At 32.9% G+C, this 15,440-nt stretch overlaps 1 protein-coding gene across 7 annotated transcripts in view; it reads left to right on the forward strand.

Annotated features, from left to right (window-relative positions):
* RALGAPA1 (Ral GTPase activating protein catalytic subunit alpha 1) overlaps positions 1-15,440 on the forward strand; it is a 266,532-nt gene that overhangs the window by 217,998 nt on the left and 33,094 nt on the right. The gene's annotated exons all lie outside the window — the stretch shown is intronic.

Genomic DNA, 15,440 nt, shown 5'->3' on the forward strand with positions numbered 1-15,440 from the left:
GTCATTACAAAGCACTAAAACCGTAACATGTTTTATCATAAATTTTAACTAAAACTGCATAGCAAATAAAATAAGTGTTACTTAATTAAAATAGATTTTATTGCCTTAGAATTTATGAGAGAGAGAGAGTGGAATGGTTTTGATGGCCCATGTCTTTAAACCTACACCACCCTTGATAGCTGGCAACATATTTAAAAATCATTCTAGTGACCACAGAGATACCTCAGAGTATAATTGTATGTATTCAATCCATGTTTGGTTTTGTTAAGGAGAAACATTTTTAAAAAATAAAACCTTACCCAACATTTTTCTTTACCTTCTTCTCTCCCTTCTCCTCTCCCTCCTTCACTTCTTCTCAGTTTATTCAGAACTACTGCTGAATGTAACCATCTTAATACCATCAGTCATTTAACTTCATACTCTGTTGCCTGATATCAAAGCTCTTCACACATCATTAATAAACTATGAAAATAATGCTATTCTCACACTCTTTTGAAAAGGAACTTCAGAACTCTCCTCAAATATTTTGTAAAATTGATGTAATACCCTTGATACCTTTTGTTTACATGTTAGAAGATTGTTGGAAATTGTCTACTAAATGAGTAATGCTTACTAAAACTAATAAATGGATGCTGATCAGATTGGAATGAGTCATAAAGATGGAGGTAGTTGATAAATGGAGGAAACTATATTCAGGAACAGGTTTGCTATAGAATTTCTTGTTATGTAGTTTTTAGTACAAAATGAGCCATGAATACTGACAAAAAGATGGTGAAGAATTGGGTTGAAGTAAAAAACTTAATTAAAATTTCAATTAAGCACTTTCTTCCATCAACTCATTTTAAATCTCTGTGAAAATAAGCCATACACAAATTAGAGACAATTATAAGTATAGTGCAAAAAGATTAATCATTTTAATCATTGAGAACTTGGCAGTGGCTTTTATTTATCATTGTCATCATTTTCTTGGCTCCATGGATACAAGTATCTTCTAAACCCCAGAGCATAGTCTAAAATTAAACATAAGATTGCAAACGTAAGAGCAGAATAAAGTACATTATTTATTATTAAAATGCTTTTTTATTTTAAGAAAATTATATTAGGATATTTTTACTTCCATGATCTTAAATCTGGTAATTATTTGATACTTGAAATTCTATTCATGCAACCTTTGTAGAAATTCAAATAAAATTTGTTATTTCCTTCAAAACAGTCACAAGGATCTGTTCTTAATTATTTTTTAAAATCTGAAATGGTTGTTTAACAATCTGTTATCATAAGAAAATTAATTTTAGAAATGATAACACCATTTAAGAATTGTTAAATGCATGAGTTCTGATTAAAATTATACCCTTATATGGTGAAATTTTTAAGCACTGGCTCTATTAGAAAACCTTAAATACTTTGTTTCATCTGTAAGTATGGAAAGGTTTTTTTTTTTTCAGTTTTTTTTTTTTCAGTTATATATGTGTATATAAAACATAAAATTTACTATTTTAACCATTTTCAAATGTACAGTTCATTGCCATAAAATACATTGCAATGTTATACAACCATCACAAGTATCCATTTCCAGAACTTTTTATATGGTTCAAAATATTTTGTTTTCTCTTGAGAATTCTTTGACCTTTGTGTTATTTGGAAGTACATTGTTTAATCTTCAAATTAGTTTGGACTTTTCCAGCTATCTTTCTGTTACTGATTTCTAGTTAACCCCATAGTGATCTGAGACCAGACAACTGTATGATTTGTCTTCTTTTAAATTTGTTAAGATACATTTTATGGCCCAAATGTCTTAACTGGTGAATGTTCCATGTGAGTCTAGGAAAAGTGTATAATATTCTGTTGTTGGATGAAGTACTCTATGAATGTCAATTATATCCTTTTTGATGGAGTTGTTATGTTTAACTGTATATCATTACCAATTTTCTGCCTTCTGGATTTCTCCATTTCTGTTCCTTTCTCTCTTTCTTCTTATACATATGTTAACGTCTCCATATATAATAGTGGGTTCTTCTGTTTTTTCCTTGCAGTTCTTTCCGTTTTTCCTAATGTACTTTGACACTCTGTTGGTGGGCACATACATGTTAAGGATTGGTTATGTCTTCTTGGAGTACTGTTACCTTTATCATTAGGTAATACCACTTTTTATCCCAGATAACTTTCCTTGCTCTGAAGTCTGCTCTGTCTAAAATCAATATAACTAGTTCCACTTTCTCTTCATTGATGTTATCACGGTCTATCTCATCTCTTTTAATCTATATGTATCTTTAAAGTGGGTTTCTTATAGAAAACATATAGTTGAGTTTTGTTTTTTGGATCCACTCTGACACCTCTTTTAATTGGTTTATTAAGACCATTGACATTTAAAGTATATCATTGATATAGTTGGTTTACCATTTACCATATTTGTTACTCTTGTTGCTTGTACCTATTTTGTATTCCATATTCCATACTTTATCTATACTTCTTCTGCCTTTTGTGATTGTAATTGAACATTTTATATATGATTCCATTTCATTCCTTTCTTAGAATACCAATCATACTTCCTTTCTTCTGTAACTATTTTTGTCATTGTCCTAGAGTTTGTACTATACATTTACAACTAATTCAAGTCCACTTTCAAATAACACTGCATTGCTTCACAGGTCCTGCAAGTACCTTATAATATGCAGGTACCATACAATATGCCTAATTCTTCCCTCATATCCCATGTGTCATTTCTATCATTCACTTTACTTATACATAAGCATGTGTATATATGAGCATACATAATCAAATATACTTGCTATTATTCTTTTGAACAAACTGTTACCAATTGAGAATTAGAGTAAGATCAATTAAGAATAGGAAAAATATTTTTCCTTCAATTATTGACTCTCTGATGTTCTTTTTTTCTTTATGTAGACCTGAACTTCTAACCTATATCATTTTCTTTCTCTTTGAAGGCAGGTCTGCTCATAACAAGTTTCCTCAATTTTAGTCTGAAAAGTATTTATCCTCTTTACTTCTGAAGGATAATTTCACAGAATTCTAAGTTGGTAGTTTTTTTCTTTCAGCACTTTAAAATATTTAAGTCCACTTTCTTCTTGCATGGTTTCTGAAATCAGATGTATTTCATATCTTTGCTCCTCTACAGATAAAATGTTTTTTTTCTCTGACCTCTCTCAAGACTTTATCTTTGATGTGCTGATACTCAAATATGCCTGGGTGTACTTTTTTGGGCATTTATCCTGCTTAGTGTTCCTGAGCTTTCTGGATCTGTGGTTTGATGTGTGATGTTAACTTGGGGCAGTTCTTGCTTAAAATATTGCTTCTGATCCTTTCTCTCTTTCTTATTATACATATGTTAATGCTTTTTGTGGTTGTCCCACAATTTTTAGATATTCTGTTCTGAGTTTTTTTCAGTCTGTCTTTTCTTTGTTTTTCAGTTTTAGAAGTTTATTGTTACATCAAGCTCAGGGATTTCTTACCTCAGCCGTGTTCAGTTTACTGATGAGCCCATCAAAGGCATTCTTCATTTCACTTATACTGTTTTTAATCTCTAGTGTATCTTTTTTATTATTTCTGAGAATTTCCATCTCTCCGCTTATATTATTCATCTCTTCTTACATGTTGTCTATGTTTTTCCACTAGAGCCTTAACATATTAATCATCATTGATATTCCAAACCAGACTCCAATTCTGATGCTTCATTAGTCTCTCAGATTTGTCTATAATGAGTCTCCAGCATTTTATCAATTACAGTTCATGTTTTGCTACCCTAGCACTGGTTCCTACAAAGGTTTCTGCTCCCTTTTCTTTTTTTTTTTTTTTTTTGCCTAACTGTACTATTTTTCCCAGTGACCTCACTTCTCTAATCTAAGAGAAGTAGATGATTTTTCAGTTTGTTTAGCTTTTTACTTATTAGGATAGAGTGGCATCTTCCAAGGTCCTTACATGAAAGACTAGAAACTGGAAATCCTAGAACTTTGTCTTCCCAAACATAAGCTTTGTACCCATTACCAGTAGCTCTGTATTTCCCTCTCCAGCCTCTGGTCACCTCTAAATTAGTTTCTATCTGAATTTTCCAGTTGTAGGTATCTAATTCATATAAGTAGAATCATGAATCATGCAGTGTTTGTCCACTTGTATTTGCTTATTTCATTTAACATAATGTTTTCAAGGTTCATTCATGTTAGCATGTGTCAGAATTTCATTCCTTTTTATTAAAGTTAATAATATTGCATATTCCATTTATTTATGTATATATTTATACACACACACATATACATACACATACACTGTATTTTGTATATCCATTCATCTATTAACACTGGGTAGTTTCTGTTTTTTGACTATTGTAAATAATGATGCAGTGAAGATTGTTGTGTAAGTATTTGTTTGAATCCCTATTTTCAGTTCTTTTAGGTATATACCTGAGAGTAGGATTACTGGGTATTATGGAAATCAAATATTTAGCTTTCTGAGGAACTGTCAAACTGTTTTTCACAATGACTATGACATTTTAGATGCTACCAGCAATTTAAAATTGTTCCAACTTTTCCACATCCTTGTCAACACCTGTTATTTTTCCATAAAAAAAATTTTTTAGCTATCTTAATAGGCACAAATAGTATTTCATTGTGGTTTTTATTTGCATCTCTGTAATAACCAGTGATGTGCATCTTTTCATGTGCTTATTGACCACCATTTGTATATCTTCTTTGGAGAAATGTTAATTCAGATCTTTCATCCTTTTTGAATTAGGTTTGTTTTTTATTGTGCATTGTAGTTCTTTATGTATTCTAGATGTTAATCCCTTATCAGATATGTGACTTGCAAATATTTTCTCCCATTCTGTGGATTTCTTTTCACTCCTTGATTTTGATGGAGCCCAATCTACCTATTTTTTCATTTGTGCCCTCTGCTTTTGATGTCAGTTCAGTAAGTCATTGCAAAGTGCAATGTCATTAAGATTTTCCTGTATGTTTCCTTCTAAAGGTTTTATTGTTTTAGCTTTTACATTTAGGTTTTGAATCCATAAAAGTTAATTTTTATATATAGTGTGACATATAAAGGTCCATCTTCATTCTTTTGCATGTGACTGAACAGCTTTGCTACCACCATTTGTTGAAAAAACTGCAGTACCCCCAGTTGAACAGTCTTGGTACTCTTGTGGAAAATTAATCATCTATATATGCAAGGATTTATTTCTGGACTCCGCATTCTAATCCTTTGATCCAAATGTCTGTCCTTTTAAATGCTTTAATTACTATAACTTTTATGAAGTTTTGAAATCAAGTAATGTCAGTCCTATACCTACTTCTTTTCAAAACGTTTTTTGCTATTCAGGGTCTCTTGAAGTTCCATGTGAACTTTAGAATGTATTTTCTAATTCCAAAAACTATTCTTGGAATTTTGATAGGGATTGCATTGAATCTTTGGTTTGCTTTGTTACTATTGTCATCAACAATATTAAGCCTTCATAATAAGTACATACCTAACGATAATCACCCTAAATGTAAATGGACTAAATGCACCAATCAAAAGAAATAGAGTCCCTGAATGGATAAAAAAAACAAGACCCATCTATATGCTGCCTATAAGAGACTCACTTTAAACCCAAAGACATACACAGACTAAAAGTGAAGGGATAGAAAAAGATATTTCATCAACTAATAGGGAGATAAAAGCAGGAGTTGCAGTGCTTGTATCAGACAAAATAGACTTCAAAACAAGGAAAGTCACAAGAGACAAAGAAGGATATTACATAATGATAAAAGGGTCAATCCAACAAGAAGATAGAACTGTTATAAATAACTATGTGCCCAACACAGAAGCACCTACATATGTGAAACAAATACTAACAGAATTAAAAGGTGAAATAGAATGCAATGCATTCATTCCAGGAGACTTCAACACTCCACTCACTCTGAAGGACAGATCAACCAGACAGAAAATAAGTAAGGACACAGAGGCACTGAACAACACATTAGAACAGATGGACCTACCGGACAGCTACAGAACACTCCACCCAAAAGCAGCAGAATACACATTCTTCTCAAGTGCACATAGAACATTTTAAAGAATTGATCATATACTAGGCCACAAAAAGACCCTCAGTAAATTCAGAAAGATTGAAATTGTACCAACTAGTGTCTCAGACCACAAAGGTATGAAACTGGAAGTAAATTACACAAAGAAAATGGAAAATCCCACAAACACATGGAGGCTTCGCAACATGCTCCAAAATAACCAATGGATCAGTGACAAAATAAAAACAGAAATCAAGCAATACATGGACACAAATGACAACAATAATTCAACACCGCAAAATCTGTGGATGCAGCAAAGGCCATGCTAAGAGGAAAGTATATTGCAATACCTCAGGAAAGAAGAACAATCCCATATGAACAGTTTAAACTCTCAAATAACGAAATTAGAAAAAGAAGAAGAATTGAGGCCCAAAGTCAGTAGAAGGAGGGACATAATAAAGATTAGAGCAGAAATAAATAAAATCAAGAAGAATAAAACAATAGAAAGAATCAATGAATGCAAGAGCTGGTTCTTTAAGAAAATAAACAAAATAGATAAACCCCTAGCCAGACGTATCAAGAAAAAAAGAGTCTACTCAAATAAACAGAATCAGAAATAAGGAAGGAAAAATCACTACAGGCACCACAGAAACATAAAGAATTATTAGAGAATACTATGAAAAATTATATGTTAACAAATGGGATAATCTAGAAGAAATGGACAACTTTCTAGAAAAATACAACCTTCCAAGGCTGACGTAGAAAGAAACAGAAAATCTGAACAGACCAATTACCAGCAATGAAATTGAACTGGTAATCAAAAACCTACCTAAGAACAAAACCCCTGGACAAGATGGCTTCACCACTGAATTTTATCAAACATTTAATGAAGACCTAATACCCATCATCTTTAATGTTTTCCAAAGAGTAGAAGAAGAGGGAATACTTCCAAACTCATTCAATGAGACCAGCATCACTCTAATGCCAAAACCAGGAAAAGACACCACAAAAAAAGAAAATTACATACCAATATCCCTGATGAACATAGATGCAAAAATACTCAACAAAATATGAGCAAACTGAATTCAAAAATGCATCAAAAAGACCATACATCATGATCAAGTAGGATTTATTCCAGGGATGCAAGGATGGTACAACATTCGAAAATCCATCAACGTCATTCACCACATCAACAAAAGAAGGACAAAAACCACATGATCATCTCCATAGATGCTGAAAAAGCATTTGAGAAAATTCAACATCCATTCATGATAAAAACTTTAAACAAAATGGATATAGAGGGCAAGTACCTCAACATAATAAAGGCCATATATGACAGACCCACAGCCAACATTATACTTAACAGCAAAAAGCTGAAAGCTTTTTCTATAAGACTGGGAACAATTCAAGGATGCCCACTCTCCCCACTTTTATTCAACATAGTACTGAGGTCCTAGCCACAGCAATCAGACAACACAAAGAAATAAAAGGCATCTAGATTGGCAAGGAAGAAGTTAAACTGTCCCTGTTTGCAGATGACATGATATTGTACATAAAAAACCCTAAAGAATCCACTCCAAAATTACTACATCTAATATCTGAATTCAGCAAAGTTGCAGGATACAAAATTAATACACAGAAATCTGTGGCATTCCTATACACTAACAATGAACTAACAGAGAGAGAAATCAGAAAAACAATTCCATTCACAGTTGCATCAAAAAGAATAAAATACCTAGGAATAAACCTAGCCAAGGAAGTGAAAGACCTATACTCTGAAAACTACAAGACACTCATGAGAGAAATTAAAGAAGATAGCAATAAATGGAAACACATCCCATGCTCATGGATAGGGAGAATTGAAATTGTCAAAATGACCAACCTGCCTAAAGCAATCTACAGATTCAATGCAATTCCTATCAAAATACCAGCAGCAGCATTCAACGAACTAGAGAAAATCGTTCTAAAATTCATATGGAACCACAAAAGACCCTGAAAAGCCAAAGCAATCCTGAGAAGGAAGAGTAAATCAGAGGGGATTATGTTCCCCAACTTCAAGCTCTGCTACAAATCCACAGTAATCAAGACAATTTGGTACTGGCACAAGAACAGACCCATAGACCAATGAAACAGACCAGAGAGCCCTGATATAAAGCCAAGCATATATGGTCAATTAATATATGATAAAGGAGCCATGGACATACAATGGGGAAATGTCAGCCGCTTCAACAGCTGGTTTTGGCATGACTGGACAGCTACATGCAAGAGAATGAAACTGGATTATTGTTTAACCCCATACACAAAAGTAAACTCAAAATGAATCAAAGACCTGAATGTAAATCATGAAACAATAAAACTCTTAGAAGACAACATAGGCAAAAATCTCCTAAATATAAACATGAGCAAATTCTTCATGAATGCATCTCCTTGAGCACGGGAAACAAAAGCAAAAATGAACTCATGGGACTACATCAAACTAAAAAGTTGCTGTACGGCAAAGGACACTATTAACAGAACAAAAAGCATCCTACAGTATGGGAGAATATATTTGTAAATTACATATCCGACAAGGGGTTAACATCCAAAATATATAAAAAACTTACATGTCTCAACACCCAAAAATAAAATAATCCGATTAACAAATGGGCAGAATATATATAAAGACAGTTCTCCAAAGAAGAAATTCAGATAGCCAACTGGCACATGAAAAGATGCTCCACATCACTAATCATCAGGAAAATGCAAATTAAAACCACAATGAGATACCACCTCACACCAGTAAGGATGGCCAGCTTCGAAAAGACTAAGAACAACAAATGCTGGCGAGGATGCGGAGAAAGGGGAACCCTCCTACACTGCTGGTGGCAATGTAAGCTTGTTCAACCATTGTGGAAAGCAATATGGAGGTTCCTCAAAAAACTAAAAATAGAAATACCATTTGACCCAGGAATTCCACTCCTTGGAATTTACCGAGAGAATACAAGTTCTCAGATTCAAAAACACATATGCACCCCTATGTTTATCACAGCACTTTTTACAATAGCCGAGATATGGAAGCAACCTAAGGGTCCATCAGTAGATGAATGGATAAAGAAGAAGTGGTACATATACACAATGGAATACTATTTAGCCCTAAGAAAGAAACAAATCCTACCACTTGCAACAACATGGATGGAGCTGGAAGACATTATGCCCAGTGAAATAAGCCAGGTGGAGAAAGACCAATGCCAAATGATTTCCCTCATTTGTGTAGTATAACAACGAAGCAAAACTGAAGGAACAAAATAGCAGCAGACTCAGAGACTCCAAGAACGAACTAGTGGTTACCAAAGGGAGGGGTGTGGGAGAGCGGGTGGGGAGGGAGGGAGAAGGAGATTGAGTGGTATTATGTTTAGTACATATGGTGTGGGAGGATCACGGGGAAAACAGTGTAGCACAGAGAAGGCAAATAGTGAATCTGTGGCATCTTACTACACTGATGGGCAGTGACTGCATTGGGGTATTATATTATATTATAAAGTCCTCATATTATAAAGTGAGGACTTTATAATATGGGTAAATGTGGTAACCACATTGTTTTTTCATGTGAAACCTTCATAAGAGTGTATATCAATAATATAAAAAATTAAATAGAAAAAGAGAGAGGTAAAGAAAAACCAGGTGGGAAAGATTTTTTTTTTAATGTTCCTAAAAGACTGATTTAACTGACCAGTGGCAGGAAGTAGTTGAGAAAAGGAAAAAGGGACAGAAGGTCTAATCAAAGGCAATGTAAAGGAAGGAAATTGTAGTCTATTTTTTTTTCCAAAAACAAAAATGCTCTGTGGATAATACTAGTTTCTGTGGAGATATTCATGGTCAAATAGGAAAAGATAAGACTTCATCACTGATTGTAGGCAAAAATGAATGCTATATGGAATATCCTGTGAAAGAGTTGTAATTTTGGAATGAATTCAGATTGATGAATGAGTCTGCCAATTTAATATAACAGGCAAAGCTTAAAATTCCCCTGAATGTAATAATGAAATACTAAATACCAAAACCATTTTTTAAGATTGCTTTATTATAAAGATGTCTGCCTTTGTTTTAGCTTTTTAGTTACCATGAGTTAAAGAATATAGCTTAGCCTTTCCCACACTCAGTCATGTCAGTGAGCTACATTTCCCCGGGAGCCTTATCTAGAATATTTTAATGCTTATAGATATTTTGAATTTAGAAAGCATTAAGGTTTATTGAATAAAAGCATATCTGGGAAAAAAATAATATTAAGCCTTCAAACCATGAACATGGAGTATCTTCCCATTTACTTATGTAGTCTGTAATTCCTTTCAGCAGTGTTTTGTTGTTTTCAGTATATAGGTCTTTCTCCTTCTTGGTTAAATTTATCCCTAAGTATTGTAGTCTTTATGATGGAATTATAAATAGAATTGTTCTCATTATCTCCTTTTTGAATTGTTCCTTATTAACATACAGATATGCAACTGATGTTGTATGGTGCATGCAGCTTTGCTAACTCGTGTATTAGGTCTCAGAGTTTTTTTTTGGAATCAGTGTTTTCTACATTTAAGATCATGATTTTTCAATGTATCTATGGAAGAACACGAGGTTGGAGTTTCCCTGGCTCACCAAGTTTGGCTTCTTCATTTAAGCTAATTAATCCTGAATTTTAAATAATTTGGTAATTTACCAAGTGAAAAAGTAACAGTATTTTTTGCAATTATTTAGTAAGGAAAAAGATTACAGGCAATTACATGGTCTAATCTCCTAATTGCTTAATTTTGAGATGCCAGAAATATTGTAGCTTTCAGATGTAATTATGTTTATAATTTAAAAATTTTTATAATGCAAGTATGTATATTATTTTAGTTGTTAAAATAATTATTGTTTTACTGAAGACAATTGCCCTGGCTAGATGGTCTTTTTTACTTAAAGAAAGCAATTTATTTGTTTGTTTTGTTTTAGTGAGACTAGTTCAAAGTGTCACTGCTTTTACATGTATAGTACCTACCACATAAAAGTGAAACCTCTCAAAATTAAAAACAATATGTAATAAAGCAATACCATTTTGGAAGGTATAGTTGTCTTATTTTGGGGGTAATAATTTAAATCGGTTTAAATAAAATCTACTCTATCATGGTTGGTACTAAATTGAAACATTTCACTTAATTCAGTGAAAAAGAAAAACGTAACCTGGTTTCATAATTCAGTATAACTATTCTAAGCCTTTTCATAGAAATAAAAAAAACTTAACATTCATTTCTCTGTATATTGAATTTTCCTTTTTCCTATTCTGTATGACTCTTGCCGTTAATCTGCTCTTCAGCATCCTTGTATGTAAGATTTTTCTAAGTAACAGGCCTATATTTTAGCTATATTATAAAATCAACTTCTTTTTAATAAAAGGTTAAATGTTCAAACTTAATGATAGAAAACAGTTGTTTTATACCAGTCTCCTTAATAAAAGATGACTTTCTGCATTGGTATTTTTTCTCCTGAATTTAATAAATTCCACATTAGTGGTAATAAGCTGAGACCTTGAACATGTGTCCTATTACAAATGAACAATTGGATATCATTACCTTGTCCCCCTTTCTTTGTTACATATATCTTTAGGTGTGTTAATCCATTCAGTAGACACATTAATGAGCACTGGTTGAAGTGTAATATTGGAGGAAGTAAGGCTTGTTGACCTCAGCATGGAGTTTAATACCTCTTAATTAAGTTAGATAGTCGACAGTCAGTATAAAGAAATAGCCATGCCTGTGGCAAGCTGGAATTATTTATGACTCTGCTGCTTTCTTTTAAACTTTATAGGAGAAAACTATTTATATTTATTTTATATACACTAATTTTAGTTCTCACTTTTTATTTAAAATATCATACAGTGATTTTGTAAATTATTTTTAAGCATTTTATTTTCTCAGAATGAGAGGTAAATATCCTTGAGCCTGTTTCAGTATAGTGTTTTATTTTTTGTGGAGAGAAACTTTTTCAACGCTCAAGATGGCAGGTGAAAATTTTTACAACATAGATTATACTTTGTGAATAAAGTAACCAAACATTCAGTGTGACAAAGTAGTCTTTCTTAGAAATATTATACTACCAAATCAAAAATCCTGATATAACCCCAGTCCAAGCTACTTGTTTTATAAATTTTCTCTACCTGAGAAAGACTAATGGAAAATGGTTAAAAATAATTCCTACTTAACAGAGTTTATTCACCCCTGAAAATTTTAAGTGCAAGCCTTTGTATGAAGTGTTCACAGGAGCTTGTGTCATTTCCTCTGTCTCCTTATTCTAACCATGTGCTGATGCTCTGCTTCATAGGTAGTTGATTCATCCTTTTAGGAGTTTGATAAAGATCAAGTTGAGATAATTGTAGTCTACTCAGTTGGACTCTCTGGTCTATCTTTCATTTCCTGAACCCCCCAAAAGAGGAGAAAGAAGGACTTTAAGTCAGTTTCCTTTGAAATATTGTTAGTGTAATATACAGCAGTTGATTTTCTGTTTTGAAATTTGTTCACAGTAGTTTTGAAAAGGAGCTTTAGAGATCTGCTCTTATAGTACTAATTTTAAATCTATTTTTATAAAATAAAGTTAAAATATACCTTACTTTCCCAAGAACTACATACTAAATATAGTCTGGAAAGTGAATTCAAAAACAAATTTAAGGAATAATAATCAAATTTTCATTATTTTAGTAAAACTGTAGCTAATGTAATACTTAAGCCCAATGGAAATGCTCATGGTTTTAGTCCCAAATACAACAACCTTATATAAAGTAATTTTATTTTAGTATCATAGCCTCTACCCTTAACCCCAATTCCTATAAACATATTCCCAATGACAAGACTAGAAGATCGAGAAACCAGGAAATATAAATTGTTCAAAGTAAACTTACCTCACCAATGAAATGGTATAATTTGGATGGTATAGAAGTGGCCTCTTTGTCGGGTGTAGAATAAAATGCTGATTCCTCACTGTGGCCTTCAGTGCCCTACATGATTTGGCCACCTGCCTGCCTACCTCTCTGATCTCATCTCTTGTCATTTTCCTTTTCATTTACCACAATCTGGCCTCACTGGCTGTCATTCTAACCTGCCAACATGTCAAGCTCATTCCCGTCTCAGGGGCTCTGCACTTACTGTTCTATTTGAAATGTTCTTTCTCCACATCATCAGGCTTTCTTATTTTCATTGTTATATTCTCATATTCACATGATAATTCCTCAGAGAGACCTTTCCAGACCTCCCTCAGTAGCCCACTCACCCAGTAACACTATCACATTAACTATGTATTTTCTTGATCACAAAGTGGCATATGTAAATGCATGCCATAATTGCAGCTAATTCTATGTTAAGGCTGTGTATTATGTAATGATAGGGAAAAAATTGCCAAGATAAGTACTATATTATCTTTTTAATAGTCAGAAGTATTAATTGAGTGCCCACTCTGATGAGACATTGTACACTAAATGCTGTATCTTTGCTTCGAGAAGCTTTTCTTAATTAAAAATTAAGTGATCTGGACAATAAGTGAATGTATGAGTGTGACTATCAGAATGTGTATGAAAGTATGTTTTTCCACATAATCGATTAGTATGTGATAGTGTATGTTTGCTACATATGAGTATATGGAAGGTGGAAGAATGAGGGCTTGGGGTATTGAGTATTAACAATTTCGATTCCTACATGTATACCACTATCTCCTGAAGTAACTGCCTAACCTAATTAACTTCTGTGCATTCTTCAACTGCCATTATAGATCTATTCTCTTTGTTTTTTATACTCAGAGAAGCGTATTTAGAGCATTGTATCATTAATTACTTAATTATTTTACTCTGTGTCTTCCACTGGACTTGAAACTTTGTGAGAACCAGGAGAGTATGCCTGTTTTTTCTCATCATTCTATCTACAATAGCTAACATAGTGCATTTAGTCATCTTTCAATATCTGTTAACAAATAAAAGAAGGTAGAGAGGAAGGCGGGAGAGACGGACGTCTAAGAACTCATGAGCTAGTCCAGATGTGTAGAAGGACTAGCATCTGACCTAAGGCAACACTAGAGGAAATAGAAAGGAAAATACAGAAAAGGAATGTAATAGATTTTTTAAATGAGGAGCTTGTTAGAGATTATGATACAGAAAACAGAAATTGAAGACTTTCAGATTTTGATATAAGTAATTATAATTAGTTGTGGGTGCTTTTAACGGGAATAGGAAAGTCATAGGGTAAGCTCATTTTAAAAGAGATGATATAGTTACTTTACATGAATTCTAGTCTCCAGAGGAAATCTACACTTGACTCTAGAATCTGCTGATAATCATAGAAAATGAGAACACTGTCATAATGTAGGCAAACATCTGATTTTTATAAAAGGACATGGAATGGGCCACTGTAAAAATTACTAACATTCAAGAGTTCCATGTCAATGCCTGGCAAAAAAGGATTATTAAACAGATGGCTTGTGAGCACTTAGGTAATGAAGTAGTGATCACTAGAAGCTACCATGAGTTCACCATAACAAATCACATCAAAGTAACTTAATTTTTTTAATAGGATTACTAGATCAGCGAAGGCCATAGACAGTATAAAGCATTTAACTAAGTCGTTTGTTGTAGACAAGTTGAATAAATGTAGTCTTAATAATAGTTTAGTAAGTATATTTGTGACTGGTTATATAATCATATCTAGAGACATAAATTAATTATTTAATGAGGCACTATAGGGAGGTGGTTAAAGTATGGTTGCTGGAACCAGCCTTCCTGGATTTGAATTCTGCCTCTACCTCTTATTAGGTGTGTGACCTTAAGTTACTTTACCTTTTTAATCTTCAATTCCTCATCTGTAAAAACAGAGGTAATAATAATTACACTAACCTTGTAACATTGTTATGAAAATTAAATAAATTATGACAAAATTCTTAGAACAATAGCATTTAATAAATGCTGGGTATTTTTTAAACCAGGAGAAACATCTGTAATGACTTGATGTAAGATTCTTATCCAAACCTGTCCCATTTGGTATTTTTCTCCAAAATCTAAATGAAGACACAATTTGAAGGATAACCCAAATCTGAGAGAGAATGACACAGTTACAGAATCAGGGCAACAAAAGACTTTGATAGACTTAAAGATAATCTGAACCTGGCAAGTTTAAATTTAATAAGAATCAATACAAAATCCTCTCTTTAGCTCCAGCAATCAATTGTACCTGCTTAAAAGAGTTTCACTAAGAAAAAGACATGGGGGTTTGAATTGACTACAACTTCTGTTTGAGCCAACATAAAAATGCAAAAAATAATTTAGTGAACAGAAGAAAGGAAGTAGTCCCACTTTCTTCTGGGAGTTGTATTAGAACCATACACTAATACTATCTTCTATTCCAGACACCACAATTTAATAGCAACTTCACAAACTGAGGTAAT

Source organism: Manis javanica, chromosome 8 (genome assembly GCF_040802235.1).
Source record: "Manis javanica isolate MJ-LG chromosome 8, MJ_LKY, whole genome shotgun sequence".
NCBI classification, from domain to species: domain Eukaryota; kingdom Metazoa; phylum Chordata; class Mammalia; order Pholidota; family Manidae; genus Manis; species Manis javanica.